Source organism: Musca autumnalis, unplaced genomic scaffold, assembly GCF_047663935.1.
Source record: "Musca autumnalis isolate F117 unplaced genomic scaffold, ASM4766393v1 scaffold_5, whole genome shotgun sequence".
Taxonomy (NCBI): Eukaryota; Metazoa; Arthropoda; class Insecta; order Diptera; family Muscidae; genus Musca; species Musca autumnalis.
Window position 1 is genome coordinate 125,526,279 of NW_027412088.1, and position 16,884 is coordinate 125,543,162.

A 16,884-nucleotide genomic window follows, 5' to 3' on the forward strand; every position below is an offset into this window, starting at 1 on the left:
CCAGTACACAAAATTTTTCCCCCCGTCAGGGGTAACAATCTTGACGCGATACGGGGGCTTAGGTCACAATTTTCTGCGCTCGACATGTCATTCTGAATGAAGACCTAATATTCATTCTACATGACATCATGTACACAAAAAAGTGTGACTGACCAAAGGTTATCCACCTTTTGTCACAACCCAAGCAGGCGAACTGATAATCCACAGCTCACCTTTAGGTGAGTGACATATATATACACTTTTAAGATCAAGGTGATGGAGTTGTGCCGAGGATCTGAATGGCCGACAAGTGTCTAAAGAAGTCTGGTTGCTAGCAACTCCTCCTCGACGCCAGGGCACGGGTCGGGGGTACATATAATTAGCCTAGTCTGCGCAAGCCGTCACTGCGTACGATGGTCCATCCCCTTACGGAACACTCGTGGGAACAATTATGGAAAAAATACTAAAAAATAAACAAACAAAAACCAAAACAAAACTACCCCTCGGTTGCAGTGTGGCAACTCTTCCGAGGATGAACTTTTAGCCTCCAGCCAGGAGCTGGCAGCTAGCCAACCAAGTGTAGTCAGCACTGCAAACAGCTCTGACTTACTTCAGCAACATAAAACTAATACACAAACTCTAACCGTCACTGAAGATGGTCATTCTAACAAAAAGAAAAAAGCCCGCCGACGTTCGTAAGGCCCTGTACCAGAAGGCAAAGTATATTCTCAGCAAAATTGCTAAGAATGCTGCAGAAGGTACAGTCCATGAACGGGATGAAGAAGACAAGATTACCTACACTAAAATCGTAGAGGAATACGAAAAAGCTAAAGCCTCCAAAAATGATCAACCAACATCCTCCAAGCGTGAACGCTCTCGCACAGAGGACAATAAGAGCAAAAAATTAAAGCATAACACCACTGTCTCTTCAACAATAAAACGCCCATTCAACGAAGTCGTTAAGGATAACCTGATGATTGCCGTGGCCAACGACAAGAATGATAAGCTGTCCCCTATCACCACAGCGAAATGGGGCATGGTAGAAACAAAGTTGTCAGAACAAGTTATGGAACATGTTTTCGCAAACGATGATTCTCCTGTGCCCCGATTTCGACTCTAACGAGGTACACCGTGGATACAGGGTAATCAAATGCATGGACGAGTTCTCAAAAGGATTCTTGGAGAAATGTATCGCAAAGATCAGCGATGCTTGGGAAGACATCAGCCTGTGGCTGATCGCCTGGTCTGTAATCGTCATGGAACCACCCAATAATAATAGTATGAGCTTGGTTCTCTCGATAACAGAGGCCGGAGTGGAGGCACTGGAGAGACTAGGCAACAAACTGTTCTAAGGGAAGCCAAAGTAAAGATAATAAGCCCACTTGGCCCGAACGGTGAAGACGATGGTGTTGACGTCGACGATGCCGAAAAGCTGCTCGATAATATGCAGCTAGAGCGGCCATCCACATCGTTCAGATCAATCTGAAGCACTCTAGGGTAGCTTCAGATAACCTGAGGATCCTTCTGGTGGAGGAGGATCTAGACATAGGCATTATACAAGAACCATACGTCTTTGAGAACGAAGTAAAGGGACTTTATAGCAAAATCAATAGGCTTCTTCTCCTGTGAAACCCCCACTAACCCTCGAAATTTCGTGACGATCCGATATCTCCGTTAGTTGGTCACCTACGCCGACCTAGTTTGCATCATTGTAAAGATGGAATTTTCTACTTTCATAGTCAGGCTTTGCTTTTGGAAAGTCCCCAACCAAAGCTGTGATATTCGTCATTATAATTAAAATCGCAAAAATGAAAATTTGGGTTTTATTTGCTACTATTGTGATATCTTCGTTGTTTGATCACCTACGAGAACCTACTTTACATCATTAGAAAGGTGATATTTTCTACTTTCATTGTCAGGATTTGCTTTTGGTATACCCCATATAGAAGCTGAGACATTCGCTTTGGAAAAAAACGTTCTCCTTTTATGCAAATAAGTTTTTTGCCCATTAGGACCCCTAAATATTATCCGACCATCACCAAAATCAATAGGCTTCTTCATCTGTGACGATCCTATCAAAATTGCGACCTGTAGCGTGATTTCCAAAAAAATAGAAAAGTGGGATGTATTACCGACTATTGCGATATCTCTGTTATTTGGTTACCTTCGCCGACCTAGTTTGCATCATTGTAAAGATGGAATCTTCTACTTTCATGCGCAGGCTTTGGTTTTGGAGAGTCCCCAAACAAAGCTGTGATATTCGTCATTATAATTAAAATCGCAAAAATGAAAATTGGGGTTGCATTTGCTACTATTGTGATATCTTGTTTGATCACCTACGAGCACCTACTTTACATCATTAGAAAGGTGATATTTTCGTTTTTCATTGCCAGATTTTGCTTTTGGTATACGCCATATAGAAGCTGAGATATTCGCTTTGGAAAAAAACGTTGTCTTTTTATCCACCGAAGTTTTTTGCCCTTTCCGACCCCTAAATATTATCTGACTATCACCAAAATCAATAGGCTTCTTCCCCTCCGGGACCCCCATCAACATCCAAAATTTCGTGACGATCCAATCAAAATTGCGACCTGTAGCGTGATTACAAAGTTTAGATGGACAGACGGACGGACGGACCCACATAGCCAGATCAGCTCATTTTGGTATATATAAGTATGGGTCTACGACCATTATTTCGATGCGTTACAAACTTTTTGGCCAAAACCAACTTATAATACGCTCCCCACATAGTGGTGTAGGGTATAAATATTTGGGTGTTTTGTTGGCAAATATGTATATATTTTCTTGATATATATTGCAAATACATATTTCATTTATTCGGTGACTTATATTGAAATTTGATGTAGAGTATTTTTGTCTTTGACGTCTTCTATCTAGAATAAAACTTTGTGGGACAAACGCCGATACACGTGTCTTATTTTTTTCGGTCCTCTTTCATAATCTGGCTGAATTAGCTTGTAATTACTTTTTTGTGTTGTACAGTAGGGCTATAACCAAAAAAATACCACCACATAGCCGTGTAGAGCATGGAAAACTATTATGAAATATGGCGTCAATTTTTCTCTATCGCGAAAAAAGTTTCCGCACCAAATGCATTGAAGTTCAGTAATGCATTTTTTAATTTTAGCTGTTATGACAACATATTTGCTTTTAATTAAATTTTTTATTTTTTTGTTATCTAATTTAAAATCATTACCAAAGCTTTCTGGACCAATTTGTTCTCAATTCGCGACATTTCGGAGCATTTTAGGAATTTTTGACTCTATTGCAATTTTTGTTTTTTCTTTATAAACTCGTGAATTTTATGTTTATATTTTTTGTACCTACCGGACAAAAGAATATGCGGTCACTTGCAACGAAGCCGCGAAAGTTACAGGCTGTTTTTGCTGACTTTGCCTGTGAGAATCGGATATGTTTTTTTTTTTTTTTCAAAAATACAACACCAGTACCACTTGGAGAATTTTGTCCTAATAATGAAAACGCGTTTCTAAGATCGATTCGGTGAAAAAAGTTTCCGCGCCGACTGTAATTACTAAAACCCTTTTGATATTTTTTCTACTTATAATTTTAAATTTGCTTTGATTGAAAAAATATTCATAGAAAAAAAAAACAATTCTCACAGGCAAAGTCATTAAAAACTGTCTGTAACTTTCGCGAATTTGTTGGAAATGACACCATATTCTCTTGTCCGATAGGTACAATAAATATAAACATAAAATTCACGAGTTTATAAAGAAAAAACAAAAATTGCAATAGAGTCAAAAATTCCTAAAATGCTCCGAAATGGCGCGAATTCAGAACAAATTGGTCCAGAAAGCTTTGGTAATGATTTTAAATTAGATTACAAAAAAATAAAAAATTTAATTAAAAGCAAATATGTTGTCATAACAGCTAAAATTAAAAAATGCATTACTGAACTTCAATGCATTTGGTGCGGAAACTTTTTTCGCGATAGAGAAAAAATTACACCTTTTTTCATAATAGTTTTTCATGCTCTACACGGCTATGTGGTGGTATTTTTGATATTTGCAAAAAAGTGCAAAAAGTTATATCCCTATTGTACAGTGCTATTATGGTGACAAAGTCAACACGTTGTCAACTATTGATACTTTTACCTTAATAAGAAAGCATTGTTTATATTGACAACTGATAGCCCAACGAAGCATCTTCTTATTTTTTTCATTCCCTTAATTGCTTGGTGTAAAATATTTTTTTAAATTCATGAAAAAAGTGTTTTTGGGAAAAATCAATAAAATATCGTGAAGTTAACGAGTAATTAGGTATATAATTTTAATAATAACAAGTACGAGCAAACGAAAGTATAAAAGACATGTGAAAAATAGACAATTCTATATCAAAAGATGAATTCTGAGGCGGCTGACAACATTTGTGGTTAAACTTCGACAATTAGACATCAGACATACATCTGATATTTGGACACGACATAATAATGAATTACAATGTTGAAGGATTATTTAGCAAAAATCGATTGTGAGATATTTCCAATGTTTATACAGCTGTAATAGGTAAGAAAATTTAAGAACATTTTGTTTATTTATACATGTTTATTCTTTTCAATTCCTAGATGTTATATCAACATTCAGAGAATCGCCTTATAAAACGTTAAGTGCAACAGATGATGACCTATTTTAAGCAGACAAGTCGCACCAAGTCTAAAGGCCTCGACAAAAAGGAAGCATGGCATTCTTGCTTAAGTCATATCTGGTAAACGACTAAAGACCTAGTTCGACCTAATAAAATTTACCAGATATGACTTAAGCAAGAATGCCATGCTTCTTATGTGTCGATGCCCTTAAGGCCAAAAAAAATTAAAACGTTTTTTATTATTTAAATGTTAAAACGTTTAGCCAGCCTTGAAAACATTGGCTTTATTTACTAATTTTGTACTTATGGAAACTTTGGCTTATCCATTTATAAAGATAAAAGGGTGTAATACACAATTTGTACTTTTCAGCAGTTCAATATTATATGTTTTTTCTTTAATAAAATATACTATTTCAACAAAAGTGTAACTTCATCTTCTTACTATACGTACGATATAGCTTTTTAATCGATGAAAAGTTCCTTATAGGCAAAAAATTAGTAGTGAAAATCTGGTACTATTGACTCACTACCTCCAATGTCTGTATTGACTCACTACATCCAATGTCTATACTATGCCTGCTCACACACATACAAATACATTTTGTTATTGTGTTGGTTTTGAAATACACAAATTTCAATGTTTTCATTTTGCCTCTGTAGACTGCGAGAAATATTGTACAAGTTTTTTTTTATTTTATGTTTCAAAATTTAAAGTAGAAGCATTATTTTATTTTGACCAAATATGACTGTTGATGTTGTAATTTGTTGCGCCAAAGTGCGCTGACGAACCAAACACTCTAATTTGCCGTAATAATTTTCGACAAATAAAAATTCGTATTCAGTATCTTCATTCATTTTTTCAGTGTACGCATATAAATTCATAGACAAAATCGAAAACAGAACCTTCCTCATTGAATGTTCAATAGAGACTGATTGGTAATTTTGAAAATATTCAAAACAAAAACAAAAGCTCTCATTTTTAATTGTGTGTGTGAGCAAATTGACACACACCGACAGCCCAGGTGCGCACTTTGAGCAGCCTTGGTCTATACTGACTTACTACATCCAATGTCAACACATGGCCCCGCAGCAACTACTGACTTACCACTGACATACTAGTTTCATTGTCACTACTGACTTCGAATGACACATTCATACAAATTACATGTGTTGTCTACAGTTTGTCAGTAGTACTGTTGACAATGTCAGTAGTAAGTCAGTATAGGTTTACTATTGACATTACCTACAGGGTGGTGTCAATTTAATATAATGTTTGTAATATGTGATTCCGTTCAGAACAGACAATACTTAAATTGTTCCGATGCGAACACTTTTTTCGCGATGGAGAGAAGGTGGCGTCAAATGTGTGTTATTTTGAAATATTAAAAAAAATTAAAGCTCTAATGAACATAAGTGTTTTGATTTTTTTTTTTTTTCGAACGTTCCCACGCCTCACTTTCCCACCCCTGCCGACTGAGGGGGCGACCTCCCTTTTACGTAGGGATCGCGTACACACCATGATCCGCATCATGATGGGGTATGAGAGGGAAATTGAAAACCAGCTACAGAATTTACTTCATCAGCTAGTTAGTTACTTACTAATACATTTTTATATACTATTCATTTAAAAATAAAATTATGTTAGATTTTATAAGGTCAAGGCTCATGCCAAAGTCTACATTACAATACATGGAATTAAAATCTACACACATTTTGTTAATAGGATCTCCCATAGAGTAATTCGTGCGGTGGAAATCTCTAAATAAGGGTTGATAGTTTCTAATTGTTCTACAAGGAACATTTATTCTAATAGATGCTATTAAGAAATCCGAGGGAATATTACCCATTAAAATTTTATGCACCATCATAGTGTTTAACATTGTGCGTCTACTTTTTAATGTAGGTAATCGAATTAATTTTAACCTGCTTGTATATGAAGGCAAGACAAAATCGCTATTCCAATGTAAACCTCTCAGTGCAAAAAGTAAAAATTGTTTCTGCACTGATTCAATTTTATCAGCATACACTGCGTATTGAGGGTCCCATACAACAGAACCATATTCTAATATAGGTCTTACAAGTGACGTAAATAGTTGTTTTGTTATATAGGGATCTGAAAATTCTTTGGCCCATAAATAAATAAAAAATAAATCCTAAAACTCCATGCGCTTTATTAACAATAGAAATTACATGATTATTAAATTTTTATTAGGGTAACCCTAGTACTACCACATAAAATGCAACAATCTGGCAGCATCATAGCAGTGTTGCATGCATCAGTAGTTTTAAGTTATTATCTCTCTCTACTCATTGTCAGTACACAGTCAGTCAGTTACTTCGCAACCACCAATTAATAGACATCTCATCAGTACATATTTCGTTATAGTTCATTGTTCTTCATAATTAATACTTTATTTCAACTCATAAAACAACTTAAAGTTTTATTCAATAAATGAATTGATTGTTATGTTTAAACATCGTCTTTCATTCAATCGACCACCTCCGTAAGAACATAACAATTTGGCGACGAGGATTTTGGAACAAAGATGAATCATTCTCGCTAACAATTTGGCGACGAGGATTGTGAATTGAAAACAGCACTCAGTAACAAAAGGAATTTCACAATTTCATCAGAACTTTCAACAAGGCTGCGTAATAACATCAAGACATCGCACACAATAAAAGTTGTGGCAGGAAGATTTTCAAGGAAAACATCAAAACGCACAGGCGCAAGTTCATCAGGAACATTCTAACAAGAATTTTCAAGAAATCTTCAGCGATCAACACTCACACTCACAACAGTTTGCAGTCTCACATATACAACAATTTTCTTTCAGCTCAACACACACACCATAGCAACGTGGGAAATTTCATCATTTTTGCAGCGCACACATACAGACATACGACGGCAGCGTCTCTAACAAAATTGTAACGGCTGAAAACACAGACACTAGAAAAATCTAGACATGTCGGAACAAGCGAATATTGTAAAATTACTTGCACAGCAGCAATAGCAAATAGCTAAGCAGCAGGAACAATTTGCGCACCAACAGGAACAATTTGCGCAACAACAGGAATTACTAAAAAAACTCACACAAATCATTGCTGGACAACAAGGTGCAAATACAGTTTCATCATCAATTCCAGGTGAATCATCAGTGGCAAAAGCCCACCTCATGGAATCTTTAGCTAATTCCATGATGGATTTTCACTATGAGCCTGACAGTGGTTTATTATTTGAATCGTGGTACAATCGTTTCAAACACATCTTCGAAAGGGAAGCAAGTGCACTGGACGATGCAGACAAAGTAGGACTTTTGTGGAGAAAAATGTCCAACCACATTCATGAGCGTTTCAAGAATTTTGTTCTACCAAAACAACCCCAAGAACTTTCATTGGCAGACACAATCAAACATCTTACAAAGTTATTTGGCCGAACAGAAACACAAGTAAGTCTACGTTATAAGTGTCTCCAAATTACAAAGATGGAAAATGAAGATTTTAAAGAATACGCCAGTCGTGTCAATCTTCAGTGTGAACTTTTTAAACAGGATGACTTATCTACAGACCAGTTCAAGTGTTTAATTTTCATACTTGGTCTTAAATCATCACAAGACAGTGACATCAGAATCCGTTTATTAAGGCATCTTAATGAAAGTAAGGAAGTAGTCAACTTAGAAAAGCTAGTTGATGAAACACAAAGCATTTTGGATTTGAAAAGTGACACAGCACTAATTGAGGGAAGCCAAAAACAGTGCAACAAAATTGGTAAGCCTCAACAAAAACAAAAGATACCAAAAACAGCATGTTGGTATTGTGGAGATATGCATTATGCAAAACATTGCCCCTACTCCAAGCACAAGTGTACCAAATGTCAACAGATTGGTCACAAAGATGGTTTTTGCAACAGCATGCACAGGCAGAGCAAATCAAAACACAACAACAACAAACCTCAACAGAGCAAAACCAATCACGACCAAAATTCTAAGAAGAACAGTGTGACTCATGAGAATTTCAACAAGAATAAATCAAAATTCAATACAAAAACTATATTGTCAACAAAGCAAGTACACTTCAAGGAATTAAGAAAATATGTCACAGTGAGTATTAATTCAAAACAAGTGAAATTACAAGTGGATACAGCCTCCGACATAAGCATAATTTCTGAGTCAACTTGGAAACGCATAGGAAAACCTGAAACAACCCCAACAACAGAGACCGCCAATGCTGCAAATGCTGAGGAGATGAAATTTCTAGCTAAATGTTCAACAGAAGTCTCAATAGGAGATAAATGTGAAATAGTGGAATGCTATATTTCAGACGTGGAATCACTAAATGTAATGGGCATAGATTGGATTGAGAAATTTAATCTATGGAACATTCCAATTACAGCATGGTGTCATCAAATAAATTTCAACGATGAAATATCAAAAATAAAATCATCATTCAAAGAAGTATTTGACAACAGTTCAATGGGTTTATGTACCAAAACAAAAGTAAACATCAAGGTACTTCCAAACGCAAAAGAAGTTTTTATACCAAAAAGACCAGTTCCATACGCAGCACGCAGTGAAATAGAAACCGAACTGCAACGTCTTGAAAATTTAGGTATAATAACTCCAGTGGACACATCAAAGTGGGCAGCACCTATAGTCGTAAGTAAACGCAATGGAAAAGTAAGAATTTGCGGAGACTATTCAACAGGTCTAAACAATGCCATAGAACCTAATCAATATCCGTTGCCTACACCAGAAGAGATTTTTGCAGAATGTCACAACTGCACAGTTTTTACCCATTTGGATCTATCAGACGCCTACCTACAAACAGAAGTAGATGACGACAGTAAGGAGTTGTTAACAGTCAACACCCACAAGGGATTGTTCAAATTCAACAGATTACCTCCAGGAGTGAAATGTGCACCAGGTGCATTTCAACGAATAATGGATCAACTATGCACAGGTATAGATGGCGTTAAAGCATATATCGATGATATTATGATTGCCAGTCCAAACATTGAAAAGCATAAGGAATCCTTACAAACATTACTGCAACGTATTCAAGAATTCGGATTTCGTCTAAAATTTGAAAAATGTGCGTTCTTTCAAAGCTCAATTATTTATTTGGGACAAATAATTGATAAAACAGGAATACGTCCAGATCCAGAAAAAATCAAAGCAGTTCAACAGCTCAAAGTTCCTGAAAATATATCCGAGGTAAGATCTTTATTAGGTTCAATTAATCATTATGGAAAATATGTTCCTAATATGAGAAATCTGAGAAAGCCTCTTGATGACCTTTTAAAGAAGGAAGCTCATTTCAAATGGACAACCGAGTGCCAGGCAGCACTGGATAAATTCAAAAGTATTCTTTCATCAGATCTCTTGCTCACACACTATGATCCAAATTTACCAGTCCATATAGCAGCTGACGCATCAAGTCATGGTATTGGTGCTGTTATATATCATACATTTCCAAATGGAAGTATGAAAGCAATTCATCATATTTCAAGGTCATTGACTCCCGCAGAAAGAAATTATAGTCAAATTGAAAAGGAAGGTCTCGCTTTAATTTTTGCAGTACAAAAATTTCACCGCATGATACTTGGTCGAAAATTCACACTTCATACAGACCATAAACCATTATTAGCCATATTTGGGTCTAAAAAAGGCATACCTGTTTATACAGCGAATAGACTTCAAAGATGGGCCCTAATTCTACTTGGGTATGATTTTGACATCAAGTATACGAACACTCAAGACTTCGGACATGCCGATGTTCTCTCAAGGCTTATAAAATCTCATGAGAAGCCTTCAGATGATTTCATAATAGCATCAATCAACTTTGAGCAGGACATACAAAAAGATTTAAATGAATCAATATCAAAATTTCCAGTAACAAATGCTATGATTGCAGAAGAAACAAAATCTGATAAAATTTTTCAGAAAATTTTATCATACATGGAAAAAGGATGGCCTGAAAAACAAAATCAAGTGGACCAACAAGTAGCACCTTATTTCAAACATAAGGATGAATTATCACAGGTTGACGGATGTCTACTTTTAAATTCAAGAATAATCATTCCACAAAAATTCAGGAAGAAAATTTTAACTCAACTTCATCGTGGACATTTCGCAATTGAAAAATGCAAAACGCTCGCAAGGAGTTATGTCTATTGGCCCAACATAGACAAAGATATTGAAGACTACGTCAAAAGATGTCAAAATTGTCAATTAGTATGTAAAAATCCAGTCAAGACAGACTTATCATCATGGCCATTAACGACAAGACCGCTAGAACGAGTTCACATCGACTACGCTGGTCCAATTAAAGGATTTTACTACCTCTTAATAGTGGATGCATACTCAAAGTATCCAGTCATTTATCAAACATCCTCAATCACAGCTACGTCTACAATCAAATTAATGAACGAGTACGTTTCACAATTCGGAAACCCGGAGCAGCTCGTGTCAGACAATGGAACACAGTTCTGTTCCAACAATTTTGAGCAATGGTGCAAGGAAAGAGCCATTCAACATACACGCACAGTTCGTTTTCATCCCAGCTCAAACGGACAAGCCGAAAGGTTTGTTGACACTTTCAAAAGATCACTCAAAAAAATGGAAGGGGAAGGAACGATACCGGAAATACTTTGCAAGTTTCAAGAAGTATACAGATCTATGCCAAATGTAAATTCACCAAATGGTTCATCACCTGCAGAAGCATTTCTAGGACGCAAAATGAGAACCATATTCGACGCTCTTAGAAAGCCTTCAACATCAGCTCTGGAAAGAAACGAGAAAATGGAAAATCAGTATAATGCCAAACACGGAACTAAGCCTAAATCGTTCAAGCCAGGAGATTTAGTATATGCAAAAGAGTTCCGTCACAACAAATCAGAATGGGTTCCTGGAGAAATAATCAACAGAACAGGTACAGTCACTTACGACACAGCAATATGGGTCGGAAGTCGCAAAAAGTTAATCAAGGCTCATGCAGATCAACTTCGAACAAGATTAGCAGATGAGGTTCCTCCATCATCAGACAACGCATTACCTCTTGATATATTACTTCAAGACTTCAACATTCAATTGCCTCCTACGGATCATACAGCATCACAACAGTCAAGCGAAGATTTCATTACTCCACCAAGTTCACCCATCATAAACTATCAACCAAGAAGGATCACACAGAGAAGACAGCCAGTTGAAGTAATATCCAGAAGCCCGGTTCAAACTTAAAAGGGGAGATATTAGGGTAACCCTAGTACTACCACATAAAATGCAACAATCTGGCAGCATCATAGCAGTGTTGCATGCATCAGTAGTTTTAAGTTATTATCTCTCTCTACTCATTGTCAGTACACAGTCAGTCAGTTACTTCGCAACCACCAATTAATAGACATCTCATCAGTACATATTTCGTTATAGTTCATTGTTCTTCATAATTAATACTTTATTTCAACTCATAAAACAACTTAAAGTTTTATTCAATAAATGAATTGATTGTTATGTTTAAACATCGTCTTTCATTCAATCGACCACCTCCGTAAGAACATAACAATTTTAATTTTCGATCCATCAAAAGGCCAAGATCAACAAATGATGCTACAGTTAATAATTGAGAACCGTTAATATTGTATTGCCTTATTAAAGAAGAAGATCTGGAAAAACACATATGTTTACATTTTTTTAAGTTTAAGTCCATACAGTTGATTTTACACCATTGAAAAAGGCGATTTAAATCACTCTGGAGAAGATCAGCTTGCTTTTCCGATTTATGAGTAATGAATAGCTTGACATCATCAGCGTACATTAGCAATCTAGAATGCATTATTGAGTTTGGCAAGTCATTTATAAATAAAAGAAAGAGAACCGGTCCGAGGACACTTCCTTGCGGAACACCCGATGGCACGTCAATCGATTTTGAGACACATCCACCAAACAAAACTGTTTGTGATCTATTTTGTAAATAAGAAGATATCCATCTTACTAAATTAGTATTAAAGCCCATATAATCTAATTTATACAACAAAAGCCTATGGTTAACCCTATCAAATGCTTTGCTGAAATCTGTATATATTGTGTCAGTTTGATTATGCCGAACAAATCCTTTTATTACATTCGATGTGAATTCTATAAGGTTTGTTATGGTCGAAAGACCACTACGAAAACCATGCTGATATGGACTTAGCATGGGTTGAATTTTATGGGAAATTACAGAAGTAATTAATTTTTCGAACAATTTAGGAATTGCACTTAATTTTGCAATTCCTCTATAATTGGATACATTAGTCAGACTGCCTGACTTATGTAAAGGTACAATATAAGACTTTTTCCATATTGCGGGGAAATGACAAAAGTTTGAAGAAGCCTTTCATTTGTCATTAAATTATTAGCGACCCCAAACATTTTTGTAACAAGATAAAAGGCAGAAAGGATATCTGCTAGCAATTATCCATTTAGAGGAATGGGATGGAAACATTAGAATTGAACATAATTCGAATTTTCATTCAAATCTAAAAATATTTATTTTTGAATTTAAAATAATTTATTGACATTTTTATGTTTTGTTTACCAACATCAATGACACTAGTATTACTTAGTCCATATTTATATTAGGCAATTTTCCTCGCGGCAATTGTCAGTTTGATGGAGAGAGGTGAGGTATGTAGTAACCCTTTGACTCTCCAACACCCTCTCTCACCGACAAACTGACAATTGCCGCAAAGAAAATTGCCAAATGTAAATTAGAGTTGTTAAATCTAGTGAACTAGTTCAGTACCATAGTTCGTTTGCGTATAATTTATTTTATTAAAACAAAGAGATAATATAACTCATTCATGGAAACAACCGGTGTCCACTGAACTATATTTTGAACTAGTTCGTTCAAACGAACTAGATTTTAACAACTCTAATGTAAATATGGACTTACAAAAACAAATTTCTATGTGATTGTTTTTACGTTTGTTTTACAACAACACTTGCCTATACCTGTAAAATACTTGTACCATGCCTCTATCCCCAGGTTAAATTCTACAGTTCAAAGCACTGCGAGTACATTTGAGGGTAAGTAGTGGTGTTTACCAAAATACCATCGAAATAGCTAGATCGTAACTACCCTATAGGAAGCCTGGGGTCAAGTGTCGACAATGTCACCACTTTGTCTACTATTATGGGTGACTTTGTCAATATTGTGTCTACACGTTGTCAGCAATCGTTATTTTACTTCATTTTATTGAATAAAATATAAAAGATAACTGTCTGAACTGTTGTCTTATAGTACTTCACTTCAAATGTCAATTCCATTACTTATACGTCAACAAATCCTCGCCATATATCCAACAAATGAAAACCAGTAGATTGCGTTAATATAAGCGTTCTATTATGCACCTAGGTTTTAAGTAGACTAAAAGCTCCAAATAGACCAAAAATCTAGTACCATGTCTCTATATGACCCTTCATGAACTATTGACTCACTACTTCCAATTGACTCACCACCTTCACTGTCTATACTGACTTACTACCTCCAATGTCAACACATGGTCCCTCAGCAACTACTGACAAACTAGTTCCAAAGTCACTACACTATTTTCACATGTAATTCGAAGAATTTCAGTTGTAATTTGATTATTTCATTTGAAATTCGAAACATTTCACTTGTAAAATGAGAATTCCAATTAAACTTCGAATTATTTCATTTGGTATTTGAGAATTCCATTTGAAATTTGAAATATTTCATTTGTAGTTTGAATTTTTTCATTAGTAATTCGAATTTGCCCTTTTTTAATTTGAATTTTTCTATTTGTAAATCGAAGTCTTTCATTTGGAATTTCAAATGAAAAAATTCAATTTACAAATGGAAAAATTCGAATAACAAATGAAATAATTCGAATTACAAATGAAAAACTTCAAATTACAAATGAAATTATTTGAATTTCAAATGGATTTCTCAAATTAGAAATGAAATAATTCGAATTTCAAATGAAATTCTCAAATTACAAATGAAATAATTCCAAATTCAATTGCAATTCTCATATTACAAGTGAAATGTTTCGAATTACAACTGAAATTATTCGAATTACATGTGAAAATGGTGTAGTGGCTTTCCATTGCCATGTTCATACAAAATGTCTATAGGAAATTAAATGAGTTGTCTACAATTTGTCAATAGTACTATTCACATTGTCAGTAGTAAGTCAGTATAGATTCACTTTTGACATTTCCTACAGGGTAGTTACCCGAACAAGCGGCTTTACCTGTCTTGGGAGACCAACACATAATGGCGAGCAGCTGAGCATTACACCGATTCTTTACGTGATGTTCTCACCCTGTAGGAAATGTCAATAGTGAATCTATACTGACCCAGCAAAATGTTCGATGCCAAAGATGCTATTCAAGAATGGGTGAAGTGAAATGGAATGCCATTTTTTCAGCATCTTCACTCATTCTTTTTACAAGAGCGTGACTCCCAAAAGATGCAATTCATTTTCAGATCCTAAGCATGTCATCTTTACTAACCCGATGGAATGGCATCTTCAACAATTCTTTGGCATGGCATCTATACCAATCCTTTGGCATGCCATCTTAACCAATTCACAAGAATAGCATTTTCACTAATCTATGGCGTCATTTTCACCAACCCTTTGGCATATAATTTTCACGTCTTGTTCGGAAAATGGAAGATGCTGTATTGAAAAATGATTTTCATTTTTTTTTATTTTATTAACTCAAAGGAATTAATGAAATAACTATAATTTATTTATCATCATAAAGTTTACATCCATAATTGCAGTTTGTTCTCGTGGTTGTAACAGTAGTTAATATGTTTGTATGTATTTTCATTTTTCTGCTTAATCTGACTCTGGGTCTATCAGTCGTAAGAATGTGGCTATTTCGTTATTTATATGGTTTGTAACCACAAAGCTGCAAACTTAAGTTTCTTAGCAGGATTGGTAGGGCAATTGAAAAGGAGCAGTGTGCTGTATGCTGGGCAGATGTTTTCCACGGTGTCATCAGTACTTGCCATCAGTGACAACTGAAACTATAGTATTCCCTACCCTTCGCCCGCAACTAATAAATTTCATATCCACTTTAAAATATTTTGTTGTTATTCAAACAATTGAATTACAACAAAATAGGGACTCAAGCTGAAATAAACACAAAGATGTAAAATTCTGCAGTCCAACAATAAAAAACGCCAACAACAATAATAGGCATCAGCACGGCCTTGTTGACCAATGCGTAATGCAAAAACAACTTTCTTGTTGTTTTTAACCCCGCTTTCCCCGCTTACGAACATTCCTATGTTCGTATTCTTTGCGAAGCAAAGACGACATAAAAACAGTGATGGATATGAAATTCTTTAGTTCGACTCAAATTGTAGGGTAAACAGCTTTAGGGCCATACATCAAATTTCTCATGTTATTTAATTTGCTAGATGGCTTTATTGACCTGTTTATCGATACAGAGTCGGCGAAAAAGGGAACTGATGAAGTTGTTTGGTGACAACTGAAACTATAGTATTCCCTACCCTTCGCCCGCAACTAATCAATTTCATATCCACTTTAAAATATTTTATTTTATTTATTTTATTTTAAAAGATGTAAAATTCTGCAGTCCAACAATAAAAAACGCCAACAACTAAAAGAATATATACTACATGTGTAAAAATAAAAACACAAAATTCATCTCTATTGGATCGATGGAATGGGTTCAAATGCTAAGGAAAAGATCGGATCTACCACGACTTCCTTTGAATTGGTTCAAATGCTGATGAAACGATCGGATCTTTCACGACTTCCTTCAAATGGTTTCAAATGCTGATGAAAAGATCGGATCTTTCACGACTTCATTAGAACCAATGCAAAAGATCCAGTGAAATCATGGCATCTCATGGAACCACTTCCATAAAATTTTGCTGGGCGACTTACTACTGACATTGTCAACAGTACTACTGACAAAGTGTAGAAAACTCATGTAATTTCCTAAGGACATTTTGTATGAACGTGTCATTCGAAAGTCAGTAGTGACATTGGAACTAGTATGTCAGTAGTTGCTAAGGGACCATGTGTTGCCATTGGAGGTAGTACACATTAAAGGTAGTGAGTCCATAGAGACATTGCATGTAGTGAGTCAATAGTTCATGAAGGACCATATGGAGACATTGGTACCAGAGTTGTACTATAAGATTTTTGGTCTAATTGGAGCTTTTAGGTCGATTTAAAAGCCAAATGCATAATAGTACGTTTATATTAACGAAATCCAGTGGATTTCAATGGTC

At 35.5% G+C, this 16,884-nt stretch overlaps 1 protein-coding gene across 3 annotated transcripts in view; it reads right to left on the reverse strand.

Moving 5' to 3' along the window:
* The window catches only part of LOC141405249 (protein pangolin, isoforms A/H/I/S-like), a 449,154-nt gene that overhangs the window by 299,843 nt on the left and 132,427 nt on the right, over positions 1 to 16,884 (reverse strand). The window lies entirely within an intron of this gene.